General features: G+C 42.2%; 1 long non-coding RNA gene across 1 annotated transcript; it reads left to right on the forward strand.

The window, feature by feature from the left end:
- Nucleotides 1-1,230: 1,230 nt before the first annotated feature.
- Nucleotides 1,231-12,158, forward strand: LOC124986558 (uncharacterized). The gene is made up of 3 exons (XR_007109039.1): nt 1,231-1,407; nt 2,271-2,376; nt 12,103-12,158. It is a non-coding gene; the product is annotated as an uncharacterized LOC124986558 (long non-coding RNA).
- The last annotated feature ends 5,016 nt before the right edge of the window (nt 12,159-17,174 follow it).

A 17,174-nucleotide genomic window follows, 5' to 3' on the forward strand; every position in this document is an offset into this window, starting at 1 on the left:
GATGAAAATATGGGGAGGAATCCCAGGGCTCAGGGTAATCAGATTAGTGGGCAGGGAAGACGAAGGTGGAAGAGGTGGGACTGCGGGCGTGGCTGTCGGGGATCTACTTAAGTCTCCGTGCTGCTCTTGCCAGTTCTTACTGTGGGAGCTGAACAGGGGAACACATGTGAGTTCCAAGATTTCTGGTTCAGAGGCCCCTCCTGAAGGCCAGCTAGAGGCGTGAGGACCGACGGGGGAGGTTGAAGGAGCCGTGGCCAGCTCTGCCAGGATTCAGGCAGGCAGGACGATGCTGCCATGGCCCCGCGTCATGCTCATGGTGTGAGCGACGGAGATGCTGCTTAGGCACTATTGTCCCAGAGCGAGTTCAAACAAGGAAACCTGATTCTGCCTTTGAAGTCCAAACCTTCCTCCTCGTTAAGTGTCTGATTCCACTGATCCTCGGGGATCCCTCCTGAGTGAGGACGGCTCTGATGCTCCGTGTTGCCTCTTTTCAATGTCAGAATCTCACGTGGGTTCTCCAACCTTCACTTCTACTCCTCTTGACTCCTTTCAGTTATGGAGGCTCCAAGTCCAGGGTTGCTCTGGCCAGGTCCCCTCCACTATGTCACATCCGAGCAGACGGGAGGAGAGCCTGCTGCAGGAAGCCATCGCCCCAGAGCATCCAGGCCTCAGGGGTTTTCCAGGGATGCATTTTTGTGCCCAAACTGGAGGAGTTTCAGACAAGTGAGATAAGATAACCACCCTACCAAGAAGAGACGAGGGAATTCATCTTCTAGGTGTGCCACCCACTCTCCACACTCCGCATCCTGACTCTGGGACAGATAGTTTCATAAGGACACTCAATACTATTTTGAACACCTACTCTATGCCAGGAATACACCTCCCTCCCACCAGGACCCCCATCATCAGAGCCAGCTCTCTTCCAAAGAGACGTTTGGTGATCCCTTCCACGACACCCCCAGAACACTGCTCCATCCATTACTGCTTCTTTCATTTCCGTCACGTCAATCTCTCACTCTCCACTGGCTTCTTTCCCTTGGCTTATAAGCATATCCAAGAACTTCCCTCTTGGCAAACTGACCAACCAACTCTGGCTTCGTTCCTGGATTCTGATCTCACTCCTGGCACACAGAGTGCTTGGAATGCTGCCCACTACTAATGAGCCCTCTTTGGGCATGGCTCCAGGACCTCCCACATACGGGGACTTGTCGGTACTCCGTCTACCACAGCTTGGGACACATGAAGCCAGTCCCACCTGCACGGATGGGCACCTAGGAGTCAGAAGTACGACTGTGGAAATAAGATGAATACAGAGAGGGCGGAGAAGGAAGAGTGGTGGCTGACAGCCAAGGGTGGCAGGGCCATATGACACTGGAAACTCAGGAGCAGGGACATTTGGTAAGGGAGGTAAGGAAGATGATAAATTTGGCTTTAAACAAATTGAATTTGAAGCTTAATGGAATTAGCTAGTAAGACGAAGCAGGCAGATTAATCACGATCTGGAAACATTGAAATATAATGGGAAAGGCTTTTATAATATTTATGAATATTTAATATATATTAGATTTGTAATCCTGCTCTGCCAGTGACTAACTGAATGACTTAGCAGGTTCCTTAACTTTGTTTTCCAGATCTTCAGTTTTCCCCCATCTGTAAAATGGGGGCTATATCTTGAATAAAAAGCAGGCATGACAAATTTGAGGTATCGCAGGGGAAAGGCCACCTGGATAAAAAAAAGAACAACCTGGCTAGAGTGTGAAGACTAGATCAGAGACATCAAGAATACAGGTCAGCCCAGGTGCGCTGGTGCATGCCTGTAATCCCTGCAACTTGGGAGGCCAACACAGGAGGATCACAATCCTCAGTCAGTAATTTAGTGAGGCCCTCAGCAACTTAGTGAGACTCTGTCTCAAAATAAAAAATAAAAAAGGCAGGGGACATAGCTCAGTGATAAAATACCCCTGGGTTAAGTCCCTAGTACCACAGAAAGAAAGGAAGAAAGAAAAGAAAAAGAAAGAAAAAAGGAAGGAAGGAAGGAAAAGTAGATGTCAGTATCCTGGTTGCAATGGTCCAGAGGATCAAGGATGATGAAGGGAGGCAGCTAGAAGATAGAGAGAAATGGGACAATTTAGGAAACGTCTGGGACATAGAGCCAGTGGGCGATGTGATTTCTCAGATTGAAGGGTTTGTGTAGAAGATGATATGAATGTTCCGCCTTTGGGCTTCCAGATCCCTTTCATGTTTTCATGCTATGTCTTCACTTCCAACAGCCAACATCTACAAGAAGAGCCAGAAATATTTGGGGTTTGTATCTCCCTGAAGAGAGCCCTAACAAATGACTCCAGCTTCCTTCTCCTTGAGTCAGATTGCCCCAAGGTATGAATGTCTCCAGAATTCCTCTGTGGGAATTGAGCCTACATTACCTTCTATGGGACTTTGATACTGACTACTTGCTTGGCTTCTTCCTCTTGCCTATCTCTCTTTCTCACTCACTTATAGTTTATATAGTTTATAGTTTCCTGGCACCGCTTCCTAATAAATCATTTCACATGAATCCTGGGGATTCCTTCCTTCTGGGGAGTCCATCCTAAACAGAGCAAGAGTCATTAATGCTGCTTATTCATTTCTCTTCTGGCAGAAGTACCTGGTAGCATTGTGATTCCTTTCTCCCTATGCTTGTGAGGAGGGCAAAGTTAACAGCACTAGCGGAAGCCGTAACTGTCATTTCTGGGATGCACATCAAATTGCCAAGATAAAACTCTTTAGAGCTCTTTTTCTTCTCTTGTGGTGACATATAATGCTGCAAACTATGGCCATTCTCTCATCCTAGATCCTAGAATTGATTTGGCAAAGTCAAAGTAGAGCAGAGCCTCTAGCTCTAACCTAATAGAGTAAGAAATAAGTTTCTACTGTGTGAAGTCACTGAGAGTTAGGGATTGTTGGTTACCCCAGCATAACCTAGCACACCCTGACAGATACAGATGGTAAGAAAAAGACAAGAATCAAGGATAACTTATTTCCAATTTGGGCTGTTGGATAGATGGTATTAACATTTTGGGAGGTTGGGAAAAGAGAGCTGGGTTTTGTTCGTTTGTTTGCTTTTTTTAGGTGGGAAATTAAATGCAGTTTTAGGCATTTTGAGTGTGAAAATGAATATCCCAATTGAAATTTTGAGAAGGCAGTTGGTAAGTGATTCTGAATCTTTAAGGAGCAATTAGGACTGGAGATAGACATTTGAGACATAAGTACTTAGGAAAACAAAGATTAGAAAATCAGGAACAGCCAGGCGCAGTGGCACATGCCTATAATCCAGCCACTCGGGAGGCTGAGGCAAGAGAATCCTGAGTTTAAAGCCAGCCTCAGCAATGGCTAGGTGCTAAGCAACTCAGTGAAACCCTGTCTCTAAATAAAATACAAAATAGGAGTGGGGTCGTGGCTCAGTGGTTGAGTGCCCTGAGTTCAATCCCTGGTATACTAATCCCTGGTATACTCACACACACACACACACACACACACACACACACACACACAATAGAACCTATGAGTGAAATTTAAGTTGGGAGTGAGAAATAAGGTCTATATATTCTATTATATGACTTCCACTTTTGGAAAGAAATAAGAATATGCATTCCTTTATTCCATAGTGTTCCCAGTGTCCCCTTCCCTTTCTACTAGAGTAACTTTTGAATAATACCACCATAGAATAAGGATTTCATGACCAAACGATTTTTGGAAAACTACAGGTAATCTTCCCTGAGTATCACTTCTTTAACCTAGATTTCTAATATAAATTGAAGGGCAAAAAATGCTGCATATATTCTCTGAGGAGGATTAGGGGTACAAACATTCTGTAAATCCCAAGAAATTTATCAGGTCTAATCATGAGAGCTGAAATGCTTAATCAACATTCCTGGCTGAGCAGAAAACCCCTGGCATTCCACACAGAAGGGAGTCCCAGGGCTACTAGGCAAACCAAGCAGGATTCTTCTCCTGGAAGCAGCTTTGGAACTTGCCCAGCATTTGCTTTAGCTATCTAAGTTGTCCCGTGAAGTTCTGTGGCTTATGGCCCATCTTGATCTCCGCGAGTTTGGACAGGGCTGCTCTGTCTCTCCCAGCACTTTCATTGTATGGTGACTATTTCTCCTTTTGTAACCATGAAACTTTCCCAACAAATATAACAATGTCCTCAATAGAGCAGAAGGGGCCTGGAAGTGATTTTAATCACTGAGAGTGACATTGCAAGATGACTACAGTACTTAGCTAATGTGATGTGTAAGGTTTTATTTCACAGAACAGCAAATCAGTTCAGTTCACTGAATGGACATGGTCTTTGGTAAAACAATCATTCATGTGTTGAGGCCATTAGCTTTGTGAAAGTGAAAGAAAAATAGTTCTGGGATATATGTAAAATATTAGCATTTTAAAAAAAGAAGCTAGGGTAGGAGGTGGGGAGGAAGGGGAAAGTGCTAGGGAGTGATATTGGTCAAAGGATATTGTTAGATTGTGAGCATGTACTAATATCGAACAATAAATCCCATCTATAATATATCCCATTTATAATATATCATAAAAATGTGGGGGGAAATAAAATTGTAAGAATAGAAGAAGAAAAGGAACAAGAAGAAGGAGGTGGAAGAGGAGAAGGAGAAGAAGAAGAAGAGGAGGAGGAGGAGGAAGAGTAGGAGGAGGAGGAGGAAGAGGTGGAGGAGGAAATAAACATAAGAAAGAAAATGTAGGAAAAATAACAAAAATTGAAATATCACTTAAGTTTTGTGGTGCTCTCTACATGTTAGGCACTGTTGTTTTGTTTTGCTGTAGTACTGGGGATTGAACCCAGGGCCTTGTTCATGCTAGGTAAGTACTCCACTACTGAGCCACATCCCCAGTCCTTTTTTATATTTTATTTAGAGGCAGGGTCTCAATGAGTTGCTAAGTGCCTTACTGAGTTGCTATGTGCCTGGATAAGTTGCTGAGGCTGGCTTTAAATGCCAGATCCTCCTGCCTCAGCCTCCCGAGCTGCTGGAATGATAGGCATGCACCACCGTGTGTACTACCGCACCTAGCTTTATTTTGAGACAGGGTCTTGCTAAGTGGCAGAGGTTGACTTTGAACTTGGAATCCTCCTGCCTCAGTCTCCCTAGTAGCTGGAATCACAGGTATGTGCCACTGTGCCTGGCTTTGCTTTTTTTTTTTTTTTTTTTTTAAATGTGTGTGTGTGTGGCAATAATGGAGGTCAAACCCAGGGCCTCAAGCATACTAGGCAAGGACTCTACTACTGAGCTACACCCCCAACCCTAAGCAGTAATTTGAGTTATATATACATGTATGCATGTGTGTGTGTGCACACAGGCGCATACCTGTTTGATAATATATCTTCATTCTACTCATAAGGAAACTGAGAAAGTAAAAATAAGTGAGCCATGGACCAGGAAAACATATCCTACCCCACAAAACACAGATTTCCTGCAAAACAATACATAGTGTAATGTATAAAGCTGCTCTCCTGGCCATCAGGTACAGCCATTGTGCCCGCCTCCCAACCACTTGTCAATCTGTGAACATCCTAGCTAGCTATTGGTTCATCAGTCAGCTTGCAAGTATCCTTCTCCGATATTGGTCCCCTGTTAGCCCCGCAGAATTCAACTGTTCTACTGTAGCTTCCCCGCCATCTTTTCCCATCCTTTTGTCTGTCCTCCTCACTTTTCTCTATCTCCTGGCTTTCCACTCTCTCTAGCGCACGCCCTTTCTTTTCCTTTCTCTTTTCCTCTCATTTTCTCTCTTACCCTGCAAGGAGACACTCTGATTGTTTAATAAATTCCCATATGTGATTTCCCCTGTCCGGCGTGGTTCCGTGGAAATTTCTTACACATAGTATACTGAGAACTCAATAGAAAACTGTGCAAAGTACATGACAAGAAGAGGAAACTCAAGTGGCCAATAAACATTAAAGAAGCTGTGAAATCTTACTAATCACAGCAATAAAAAGTAAAATGATAATGAGATAGCATTTCCATTGCATCTAACTCTCAAACATTTAAGTCTGACAATATCAAGTGTTGGTAAGACTCCAGATATTGGTAAGTTGGTAAGTTCCAGAACAACTGGAACTCTATTACACTGTTGGTAGCTGCATTAATTGCCACAACCACTTTGAGGAGCAATTTGCCCTTATTTAGTAATGTTGAATGGACTCACACCTTATCATTCCATAATACCACTCCTAAACATATACCTAGAAAATATGAGCTTATGAGTCCAAGGACAAGAATGCCCATGGAGCCTTGCTTATGATGGCTAGCTAACGGAAACCCTCTTAATTTGTACTAATAGAAGACAAAGTATAATTGATTCATATGCTAGGATAATTCATAATAATGTGTAATTTTCCAACCTGCCAGCCTTTGCTACTATGTTCCCACCCCATCCTCCACCCCACTCCCTGTGGTCCTTGGGTTTCCTGGACATATTGTATATTGTCTTACTATAAAGAAGGCCTATGTAATTAATTGTGTGTCTGCGTACTAAATTACAGTTATTTTCACCTAAGATTACCCAGCATCACTTTTTCTCTTTCTTTGTGAGAACTACTATATGCTTTAGTAACATATTTATGCATAATTGCTTGGTTTTCTTCTCCAGCGGGCTAATCCCACTAAACCATGGCCCATGGTTTGCCTGTTTTATTTTGTGGCAGTGCTTCTTCTAAATCATTGGGTGACATTTCACTGAGACCTCCATATAGAAAAAAGTTTTGGAAGCTGGATGTGGTGGCACATGCCTATAATCCCAGTGGCTTGGTAGGCTGAGGCAGGAGGATCGTGAGTTCAAAGCCAGCCTCAGCAACTTAGCAAGACCCTAAGCAACTCAGCAAGACCATGTCTCTAAATAAAATATAAGAAAGCGCTGGTGAGGCAGGGGCTGGAGTTGTGGCTCAGTGGTGAGTACTTGACTAGCACGTGTGAGGCACTGGGTTTGCTAAACAAAATAAAGATGTAAAGAAAAAAAAAAAAAAAGGAAGGGCTGGGGATATAGCTTAGTGGTTAAGCACCCCTAGGTTAAATCCCTGGTACAGTATGGAACAGAAAGGAAAGGAGAAAACAGTTTTGTATTTGTATTACCTCAGTTTTGAAAGATGATTAGAGTTTGCCTAACAGATCCTGGCAGGTAACCCCTTTTCAGCCTGAGCAAAGAAAATATCTAAAAGCACAGCGGTATGAAACCACTGGGCTTGTGCAAGGATCACTGAGCAGTTTATAAAGCTCTCAGTGACTGCAGCAGTGTCAAAGCAACAGGAGGGAGTCAGCCTGGGAGGGGTGGGCTCAGTCTCTGGGTAGTGGGGGAGGGAGCACGCCCTTTGTCTCCCTCTCTGCAGGGTCACACTCTTTGCTTCTGCATTGCTTCCCATATTGTCTTTTTGCTATTAATATAAGAAGAGTCAAGTTGACATATTAATCTTAAAAAAAAATAATAATAATGCTGAAAGGACTCCAGTGTGCAGGAAAGTACTCAGGAGGAGCATGCTTTCTCTGGCTCCCCCCACTGCAGACCCCTTGGAAAAGTGGCCAGAGGGGCTGAAAAGGCTACTAGAGATGGAGGTAAATAGAGGCCTGAGCACAGGGCTTTGCAGAGCAGGTGAAGCGCTTGCACCTAACCTGGTATGTGACGCAGAAAGCAAAAGGTGCTACTCAAGGGAGCACTTCACTTTATGAATAAAAACAACACTTTTGAGAGCAAACACACAGCCCACCCAATAGACATATATGTGCATGTAGAGCTAAATAGACACACTGTATTTAAGAGACATGAAATAGAAAGATTTTCAAATATATGCATAAACAATTGCCTAGATCACTCCTATGAATTGAGTGTATATACACACACACACAAGTGATACTGCCGTTTACTGGAGACGAGTTCTGTTCCTTCTAATGTTGAAGATTGAACACTAGAGAAGCACGCCAAGGCAAGCATATTAAGCAGGTTTTATTTAAAGGTGATAATACAGACTTCTCCAGGCAGGAAGAAGGGGGCCATGGCTGATGTTCTAAAGTCCCCAGAAGTGAGTGCACCCCACATCTTTTATAGGTTAAGGTCTTATTGTTCTCCAGTTCTCTCCCTGCTATCTCTCCTTCCTGCCTATGTGACTAGGCCTGGTTTTGCATAAAGTGAGAAGCCATGGGCAGGGGGAGGGCCAAGGTGATTCAGCCAGGCAAGGGCCCAGGGGGCATTAATTAGCAGCTCCATGCTTGCACTCCTTGCTAAAGGCAGGTAAATTTGGAAATCAAAGAGCTCCGGAGATCCTTGACATCCCATTCTTCCAGGGCAGTGTCCAACTTCCAGAGGCAGATGGCTTCATGGCTTCAGTTCCTGGATTTGACCCGATCCCCTATTTCTACACTACCTGTCCTTAATTCTGGCTTCACAAGCATATATACAATGTAATGTGTGTATATATGAACACACATGCATATATGAATATATATATGTACAGTCTGGTGTGTATGTAAATACAAAAATGTGATATACATGCATGTGTATTACATGTACTGTTACAGAGAAAAATCACCACAGAGAAACAGAGATGGATGCTTCCCCAAACTTAAATTTGATACAAGAGTATCATTAATTTTATAATATAAAAAACTCAGCCAGGTGTGGTGGCCTGAGAGGCTGAGGCAGGAGAATCACAAGTTCAAAGCCAGCCTCAGCAATTGAGCAAGGCCCTAAGCAAGTCAGCAAGACCCTGTCTCAAAATAAAAATAAAAAGGAGTGGGGATGTGACTCAGTGGCAAAGTGCTCTGGCTTCAATCCCTGGTACCAACCAAACCAAACCAAACAAAACAAAAACCTAAAAAGCATAAAAATGTAGAGACTATTATGCATATTCAGGCTAACAAATTTTGCAATCTTAAAATGCCCAATGTTTTATGGAAATCTGGCAGCCATAGCAGCAGTGTAGGGCTGAGGATGGCAGCGAGCAGCTGACCTGCAGGAAGGTAGAGGTGGGTACTGTAATGTATAAAGCTGCTCCCCCGCCCATTCCGTTGCAATCATTTTCCCTGCCTCCCAACCACTTGTCAATCTGTGGACATCCTAGCTAGCTATTGGTTCATCAGTCAGCTTGCAAGTATCCTTCTCCGTTACTGGTCCTGTTAGCCCAGCGGAATTCAACCGCCATCTTTCCCTTCTTGCTTCTCTCTCCTACACACTTGCTTTTCCTCCTCCTGGTTTTCCACTCTCTAGCACGTGCTCTTTCTCTTTCCTTTCTCTTTTCCTCTCATTTTCTCTCTTACCCTGCAGGGAGACACTCTGTTTGCTTAATAAACTCCCTTATGTGATTTCCCATGTCCGGCGTGGTTTCGTGGGAATTCCTTACAATGGTGCTGTGACTTGGGATGGGATCTTCCACTGTCTCTTAAGCGAGTGGAACCCCATCCGATGCCCCAGTGCCCCCGGACATGGCCCCACCTTCCATTCTGCCCGGACGCTCTGCTCTGCATTCATCACCGAACTTCAGGTTGGTGAGTCCTCTAGGCTGGTTCCCCTAGGCCGATTTATCCAGGACCCTCGAGGCGGCTGAGGGGTGGGGGTGCCCCCAGCCACAACTTTTATAGTTACGGCTGCCCCCATAGTCAGTCTTATCTGCCAGGTGGATTCCTGATTTTATGGTGGAGATTCTCTCAGGGTTGAGGCTCATCTCGCGCTCGTGCACTCGTACTCGAAAACCCTGATATCAGGTCCTCAACTCTTCTTGGCTTTTGCCCAGCACACACATTGGTGCTTGTATGACGACACAATCAATGTGCTGCCCCTCATCTCTAGCCCAGTACTCTGGCCTCGGGACGCCCTGGCCACAGACTCGGCTGTATCAGTCCCCACCATGGAATCTGGGTCCTCCAATCTGGCAGATTCCACCCTGGAAACCTTCGCCCAACCCCCAGTACTTAAAGCCATCAAAATCCGTTTGTGTAATGGCACACAGCTTCCGTGAGCGAGCGGGCAGATGGAAAGGGATTCCTTATCTTCAGGTCTCTTCTTTCTTGCTTCTTAGCTCTTCCTGCAGGCTCAAGCACGTCCAGACCCTGCTTCTCCGTCTTCCCCTGCTTCCCCATGTAATATAAGCAGCCCCATTCCCCACAAGTAGTGGGAGATAATTGTTTGACAATTTTCTGCTTCCAAACCTAAATTAATTACTAACCAGGAACATTTTAGCCCCTTTCAGATTCAGATCTCAATCAAGGCTTACTTTGAAATGTAAATGGAGGAAGGCGCAGTGGGAGACCAGTCTCAAACCCAAAGAAAAAAAAAGTGTCCATTTTAAATTTCTCCTGGGCTATACCTCAGAATACTTTTCTCCCTTTCACCTTTTCTCTCCTTCTCATTTTCTCATGCTATAATTAATGACCATTATCATTTTTCTTCTAGGACTTCTGTTTTTCTTAAATGCTATATTTTTGAGCTCACAATTTTGATCCTACATACCTAGGTTAATAATTTTTGATCAGTTCTTTTTATCCAACTCTAGAGTTATTTTTGAACATCCGTTACATTGCAATGGAGATAAGCATTACAAGGCCTTTGCTTTTGTGTTGAATATAAGCGCACATAAAAATTAAAATTTTAAAGATGGATCCAAATGTTTTTAATTCACGTGATTTAAAAAGGTTCAATTTAAATTGGGTAAACTAATAGAAGTAAAATGTCCTTAAAATTAACTCACAAGTCTCTAGGTGGTCAAACTAATAAAATGTTGATGTTTATAAAATGTCTAACATCAATTTTTCTAGGACTTTTCTTCAACAAGAAAGAGATAGCAAATAGTGTTTACATTTGTCTGACATCTCGTTTTTTTACACTTGTCTGATATCTTGGTTTTTTTACAATAAGATGAGTAAATTAGAGTTGACATGTATGGGATTACTCAAACGTGTTTGTTAGAGATACTGTTGGTGATTCCATTTTGTATTTTCCTTGTAAACTCTAATTGTTGTCTGATCAGTATTTCGCAGAAGATGCTGCTTCAAGAGCAAACACCGTAAATTAACTTGGAATAGTAAGCCATCAGCTATAGGATAATGTAAACAGATAGGATAATGTTTACAGATAATGTAAACCCCAATTAGATAAAATGGGATAAATAACTGTAAAGTCATAGACATTGAAGTTAAAGCCCGGTACTCTTGCTTTATGACTGGTGAGACTGACTTGCTTGATGGTTAAGATCAAGCTTAGAGATTGAGATTAAATACACAAAAAGAAAAGTCCATATCTGGGTCTTGCCCTCAAAGTCAGCCTGAACCCAGGGAACAAGAGGACTTCTCTAAGGAGGTTTGCAACTCTGGGTCACACAACCTCCTGGTCAAGGAGATTGATGAGGCCACTAGAGGAAAAGCCACTCAGTGCACCTGCTGCAGAGAAGGGTCAAGGAAAAAGGTAGACATCCCTGGTGCTTTCAAGGGAAGCCACCTCATCGAGGAGACCCTGCCTAACCAATGGTACTAATAGAACTAAGAAGCTGCTCTTAAGTTCTCTATGAGTGACCCCTGTGGGAACTCAGCTGACTCTTTAACAGACAGGAACAGGTCACTTTGACCAGCTTGATCTTAAACACCTAGAAAAACAGTTAAAATCAAAATATAGCCATTCTTGGGCATTTAAAAGAAATAATACTTAAATGTAACTTAAGATGTACACTTGTGTTAGCCCGCTAGAATAAAGACTAAAACCTACAAAAGAGAGATTCTTAGGCAAATGTGCCTGATATCAAGAGAGACTGCCAGAGTCAGAAGTTTTAGTCAGTTTAAGGCCTACAGACACAAATAGGCTTAATCTATGTTTGCTAGTAACAGAAGTATAGAGATCTCTACTAAATGTTGTGTTTACATTCTTGATAACCTGGACAATGTTAAAGTTCCCAAATAAAGGCCTTATCCTCTCCAGTCTTTGCTAGGCCTTGTTATGGGAACAACTTCTCAGTTCTTGGTGAGGAATTATTGACTTCTGTCATCTTTATGATATTCATTGGCATGTTCCAGATTCTGCAACATTTATATTGTATCAATCTCATTTCAGTACTCATGTCTTTTTGTTCTTCTCTCATAGAAGCACCCATCCCCAGATGCCTTTACAACCTGCTCTTCCCCAACCGGACTTCTACCATGGACCCCTCAATTGACCCGATTTCTGAAATGGAAACTCCAAACTGCTTGCCCCACGCTGCCCCCTTTCAGCTTGAAGAAGCCAGAGCGGTCATCGACCCCCTTTCCCTACAGCAAATGAGTTCCTAAAATTAGAGGGGTGAATGAAGCCAGAATTGGGGACAGGCAGTTAGTGTAGAGTTAGAGGATCAGTCAAATCAAGGAAATGAAGTTCATGAAAACCATCTGCCTCTGGAAGTCTGGAAGAAGAAAGGACTTTTTACATCTCACCTGCAAAACCAGCCCCGGTCACTCAGGCAGGAAGGAGAGAGAAGGCTTCGGAAAGAACTGGAGAGCAAAAGATTTTCTTATAAAAACAGAAATGGGGAATGCAATGTATAAAGCTGCTCTTCCGCTCATTCCGTTGCAATCATTTTCCCCACCTCCCAACCACTTGTCAATCTGTGAACATCCTAGCTAGCTATTGGTTCATCAGTCAGCTTGCAAGTATCCTTCTCTGTTATTGGTCCCTTGTTAGCCCGGCAGAATTCAACCACCATCTTTCCCTTCTTGCTTCTCTCTCCTACACACTTGCTTTTCCTCCTCCTGGCTTTGCACTCTCTGTAGCGTGTGCCCTTTCTCTTTCCTTTCTCTTTTCCTCTCATTTTCTCTCTTACCCTGCAGGGAGACACTCCGTTTGCTTAATAAACTCCCTAATGTGATTTCCTGTGTTCGGCTTGGTTTCCTGGGAATTCTTTACAGGTACAAGCTGGGGATCAGGCTGGAGTTCCTTTGCAGTAGATCTAGGGGAAAATAAGGTGTGGATTGTATGCACTCTTTTATTGTTGAGGCTTTGCACATACCTGGAATCTGCTCACTGCCTCAACTTTTTTACCTATTGAAATACTGCTCATCGTTCAAGGTGAGTTCATATCCTGGTTTCTCCATAAAGCCTCCCCATTCCTGGCCTCTGCTAAAGTTAGCTTCACAGTGTTCCCAAACCACTTTGTTTCAGGGATGGCATTTCATTTTACCCTGTTCTTTGTCATTTATATCTCTTAACAGGACTTAACAACTTTGAGGGTACAAGTCATTTTTTAAAACTCTCACAATTCTAAGGGGTTGGGGAGATAGCTCAGTTGGTAGAGTGCTTGCCTTGCATGTACAAGGCCCTGGTTTCAATCCCCAGCACCGCAAAAAACAAACAAACAAAGAAAAACAGGGCTAGGGAGATAGCTCAGTTGGTAGAGTGCTTGCCTTGCAAGCAGAAGGCCCTGGGTTGGATCCCCACACACACACACAAAAAAAAAAAAAAAAAAAAAAACCTCACAATTCTAGCACAAGACTTTTGCATGTCATGTACAGATTCCTAATAAGTGAACACTGAATGAAAATCATTCAGAAGAATCTTATTGTGGGGGCTGGAGTTATGACTCAGTGGTAGAGCACTTGTCTGGCATGTGTGAGGCTCTGGGTTTGATACTCAGCACCACATGTAAATGAATAAAATAAAAGATCCATTGACAACTAAAATAATATTTTAAAAAAAGGATCTTTTTGTATAATAGAAAGCTTTTTAGAACTATAATTGCTGGGCATGGTGGGGTATGCTTGTAGTCCCAGCTACTACTCAGAAGGCTGGGGTGGGAGGATTGATTGAACCCAGTAGTTTGAGGCCAGTCTGAGCAACATAGGGAGAGTCTGTCTCAAAACAAACAACAAACAAGACAAAACCCAAACAGAAATCTGTAATTCATTTTTCTCCTCTGTTGATATCACTTGTCATAAATCTACAACTTTTCCCTAATTTCATTATGCTTATTTTTTAAAATCCTGGTAATAATGACTGCATGCCCTCCGGCAAAACAAAAACAAAAACAAAAACAAAACCCCAAAACAAAAATCCCAAACTTATTTTCCTAAATAGTCTCATTTGATGTTTTGTACATCAGCATCTACTTTGGGGGATTTTGACCTAATCTGCCTGCAAGAATTACCTAGAGAATTAAAAAACAAAACAAAACAGAAGAAAAAACAATTTCCAGAGCCACTTCCAGAGAAGTTCACTCAATTGGTTTGAAGTAGAACCCAGGTCTACTTATTTTTATTTGTAAAGTTCCTCAGGTGATGTTAGCAGGCAGCTGGAGTTGAAGATTTACTCAGGGTGTTCATTGACTTACACCCCAGGGGCATTTTCTTTGAACTTTCTTATGACAGGAAGATCAAAGATTTCCTAGGGATTCACTTGAGATCAATCTCTTTTGGCCATCTGGCTGCCTCTCTGGGTCCAAAATTCTATCAATATATAAATGTCTCCACCCCTGCCATTGAGAATTTCATGCTTCACTTTTTTTTAAAACTTCTATTTGTAGTTGTAGATGGACAGCATGACAATTTTATTTTTATGTGGTGCTAAGGATCGAACCCAGTGCCTCAAACATGCTAGGCAAGGGCTCAACCCAGTCCTTATGCTTCAGTTTTATCACTTTTTAAAAAATTATTCTCAAAAGTTGGACAAATAATGATTTTTTACAGTTTACTATAAACATCTTTTAAACAATCTTTCAAAATTTACTGTTTAACATTAAATATATATCTATATTATGCATATAAACACACATGTTGAATATATATATATATATGTATATATATATATATATATGGGCACACACACAAGAAATTGACAGCCAATATATAGAAGCATAAACCCAAATGGTCAATAAACATACAACCATATTCTTTTTTGGGGGAGGAGGGTGGTAACCAGGGATTGAACTCAGGGGCACTTAAGCACTGAGCCACATCCCCAACCCTATTTGGTGTTTTATTTAGAGACAGGGTCTCACTGAGTTGCTTAGGGCCTCACAGTTGTTGAGGCTGGCTTTGAATTTGAGATCCTCCTGCCTCAGCTTCCAGAGCCACCGGCCCACCATGCCCAGCATCCAAACATATTCTTTTTTTTTTTTTTTTTTTTTTTTGCGGTGCTGGGGATCAAACCCAGGGCCCTGTGCTTGCAAGGCAAGCACTTTACCAATTGAGCTATCTCCCCAGCCCCAAACATATTCTTAATCTCATGGCAATTAGGACAATACATGCTCAAACCAAAGAAAACATGCATTTTGCATCTATCAGCATGTCAGATGTTTCAAAGTCTAACAAAAGAGCATGTAAGAAATGGGAATGTTAAAACACTGCTGATTTAAGGTTAAATAAGTACAGCCACTCTGGAGAACAAGTCGCAGCACCGAGTGTGTAGTCAGCCACTGCCATATAATGCTGTGTAAAAAACACTGCAAGTGAGCAAAGATTCTTAAATAGGACACAAGAGGGGGAAAAAAGGAATGAAAGAAAGCTCTAATAAATTTGAACATCAAGTATTCATTAAACCTATTAAAGAAGTGAAAGACGCTTCAGACTAGTGAAAACATGCACAATACTACATCATACAAAGGACTTATATCCAGAACATGTAAAGAACGTCTACAAATTAAGAAAAAGATTTTTTAAAAAATTTAAAAATGTGCCTTTTGTGAACAAGCACTTCACAAAAGAGGTTATTCAAATGTCCAATAAGCATATAAAAAGATATGCTATTAAAGGCAAAAATAAGTTGAAAGTAAAAGGGTGGAAAAGATGCTATGCAAACAAAAGAGAACAAAGATGGTTAAAGTGTAAAAGTAGACTTTCTTATAAAAATGTTACTATCGGTAACAGCCATTGGTCCGCTCCTTCAGCCCATGAACATTCTCGTCAGTCATTGGTCCGTTGTTATTAGCTGCAAAATTCCACTTACTTAAGAATAGCTGCGGGCCGGGGATACAGCTCAGTTGGTAGAGTGTTTGCCTCACAAGCACAAGGTCCTGGGTTCAATCCACAGTACTGCAAAAAACAACAACAAAAAACCCATTCTCTCTCTCTCTCTCTCACTTGCTGTTTCTTACTCACTCTCTTTCTCTTTCCTCCTCCTCCTTCTTTCTTCTCTCTCTCTCTCTCTCTCTCTTACTCTGCAGGCACTTTGCCTGTCCACTTAATAAAATCTCTTGCCTGAGTTCCCGCCTCCAGGGTGGTTTCTGGGTACTTTCAGTTGGGGTTGTGGCTCAGTAGTTAAGTGCCCCTGAGTTCAATCCCTGGCACAAAAAAAGCACTAAGAAGAGAGTGATCAATATTCAAAAATCAGTTGTATTTTTATACACCAGCAGCAATAAACAATCTGAAAATTAGACTGAGAAAATAATGTCACATACAATAGCCTTAAAAGGATCAAAAGACTCAGAAATAAATTTAAGGAATTTGCACACTGAAAACTATAAAACTTAAAAAACACATAAAATGCAGATTCTTCATTTGTATTCTAGATCTCCTGGTTTGAAATCTTTAGAGGGAGAAGACATAAGATTCTGCATTTTTATTATAATTAGTAATACAAACTAATTGTACAAATTAATGGATTTTATTGTGACATTTCTATATGTGCATGTATCACACTTTCATCACATAGGACTCTATTTTTTTTTTCCTGCAGTACTGGGGAATGAAACTGAAGCCAGAATTAAGGACAGGTAGTTAGTGTAGAAATAGGGGATCGGGTCAAATCCAGGAAGCCATGAAGCCATCTGCCTCTGGAAGTTGGAAACTGCCCTGGAAGAATGGGATGTCAAGGATCTCCAGAGCTCTTTGATTACCAAATTTACCTGCCTTTATCAAGGAGTGCAAGCATGGAGCTGTTAATTAATGCCCCCTGGGCCCTTGCTTGGCTGAAATCACCTTGGCTCTCCCCCTGCCCATGCTTCTCACTTTATGCAAAACCGGGCCTAGTCACTGTAGGCAGGAAGGAGAGATAGCTGGGAGAGAATTGGAGAACAAAGGAGACCTTAACCTATAAAAGATGTAGGGTGCGCTCACTTCTTGGGACTTTAGAACATCAGCCATGGCCTCCTTCTTCCTCCTGGGAGAAGTCTGTATTATTACCTTTAAATAAAACCTGCTTAATATGCTTGCCTTGGCGTGCTTCTCTAGTGTTCAAACTTCAACATTAGA

The sequence above is a fragment of the Sciurus carolinensis genome, chromosome 6, assembly GCF_902686445.1.
Source record: "Sciurus carolinensis chromosome 6, mSciCar1.2, whole genome shotgun sequence".
Classification (NCBI taxonomy): Eukaryota; Metazoa; Chordata; class Mammalia; order Rodentia; family Sciuridae; genus Sciurus; species Sciurus carolinensis.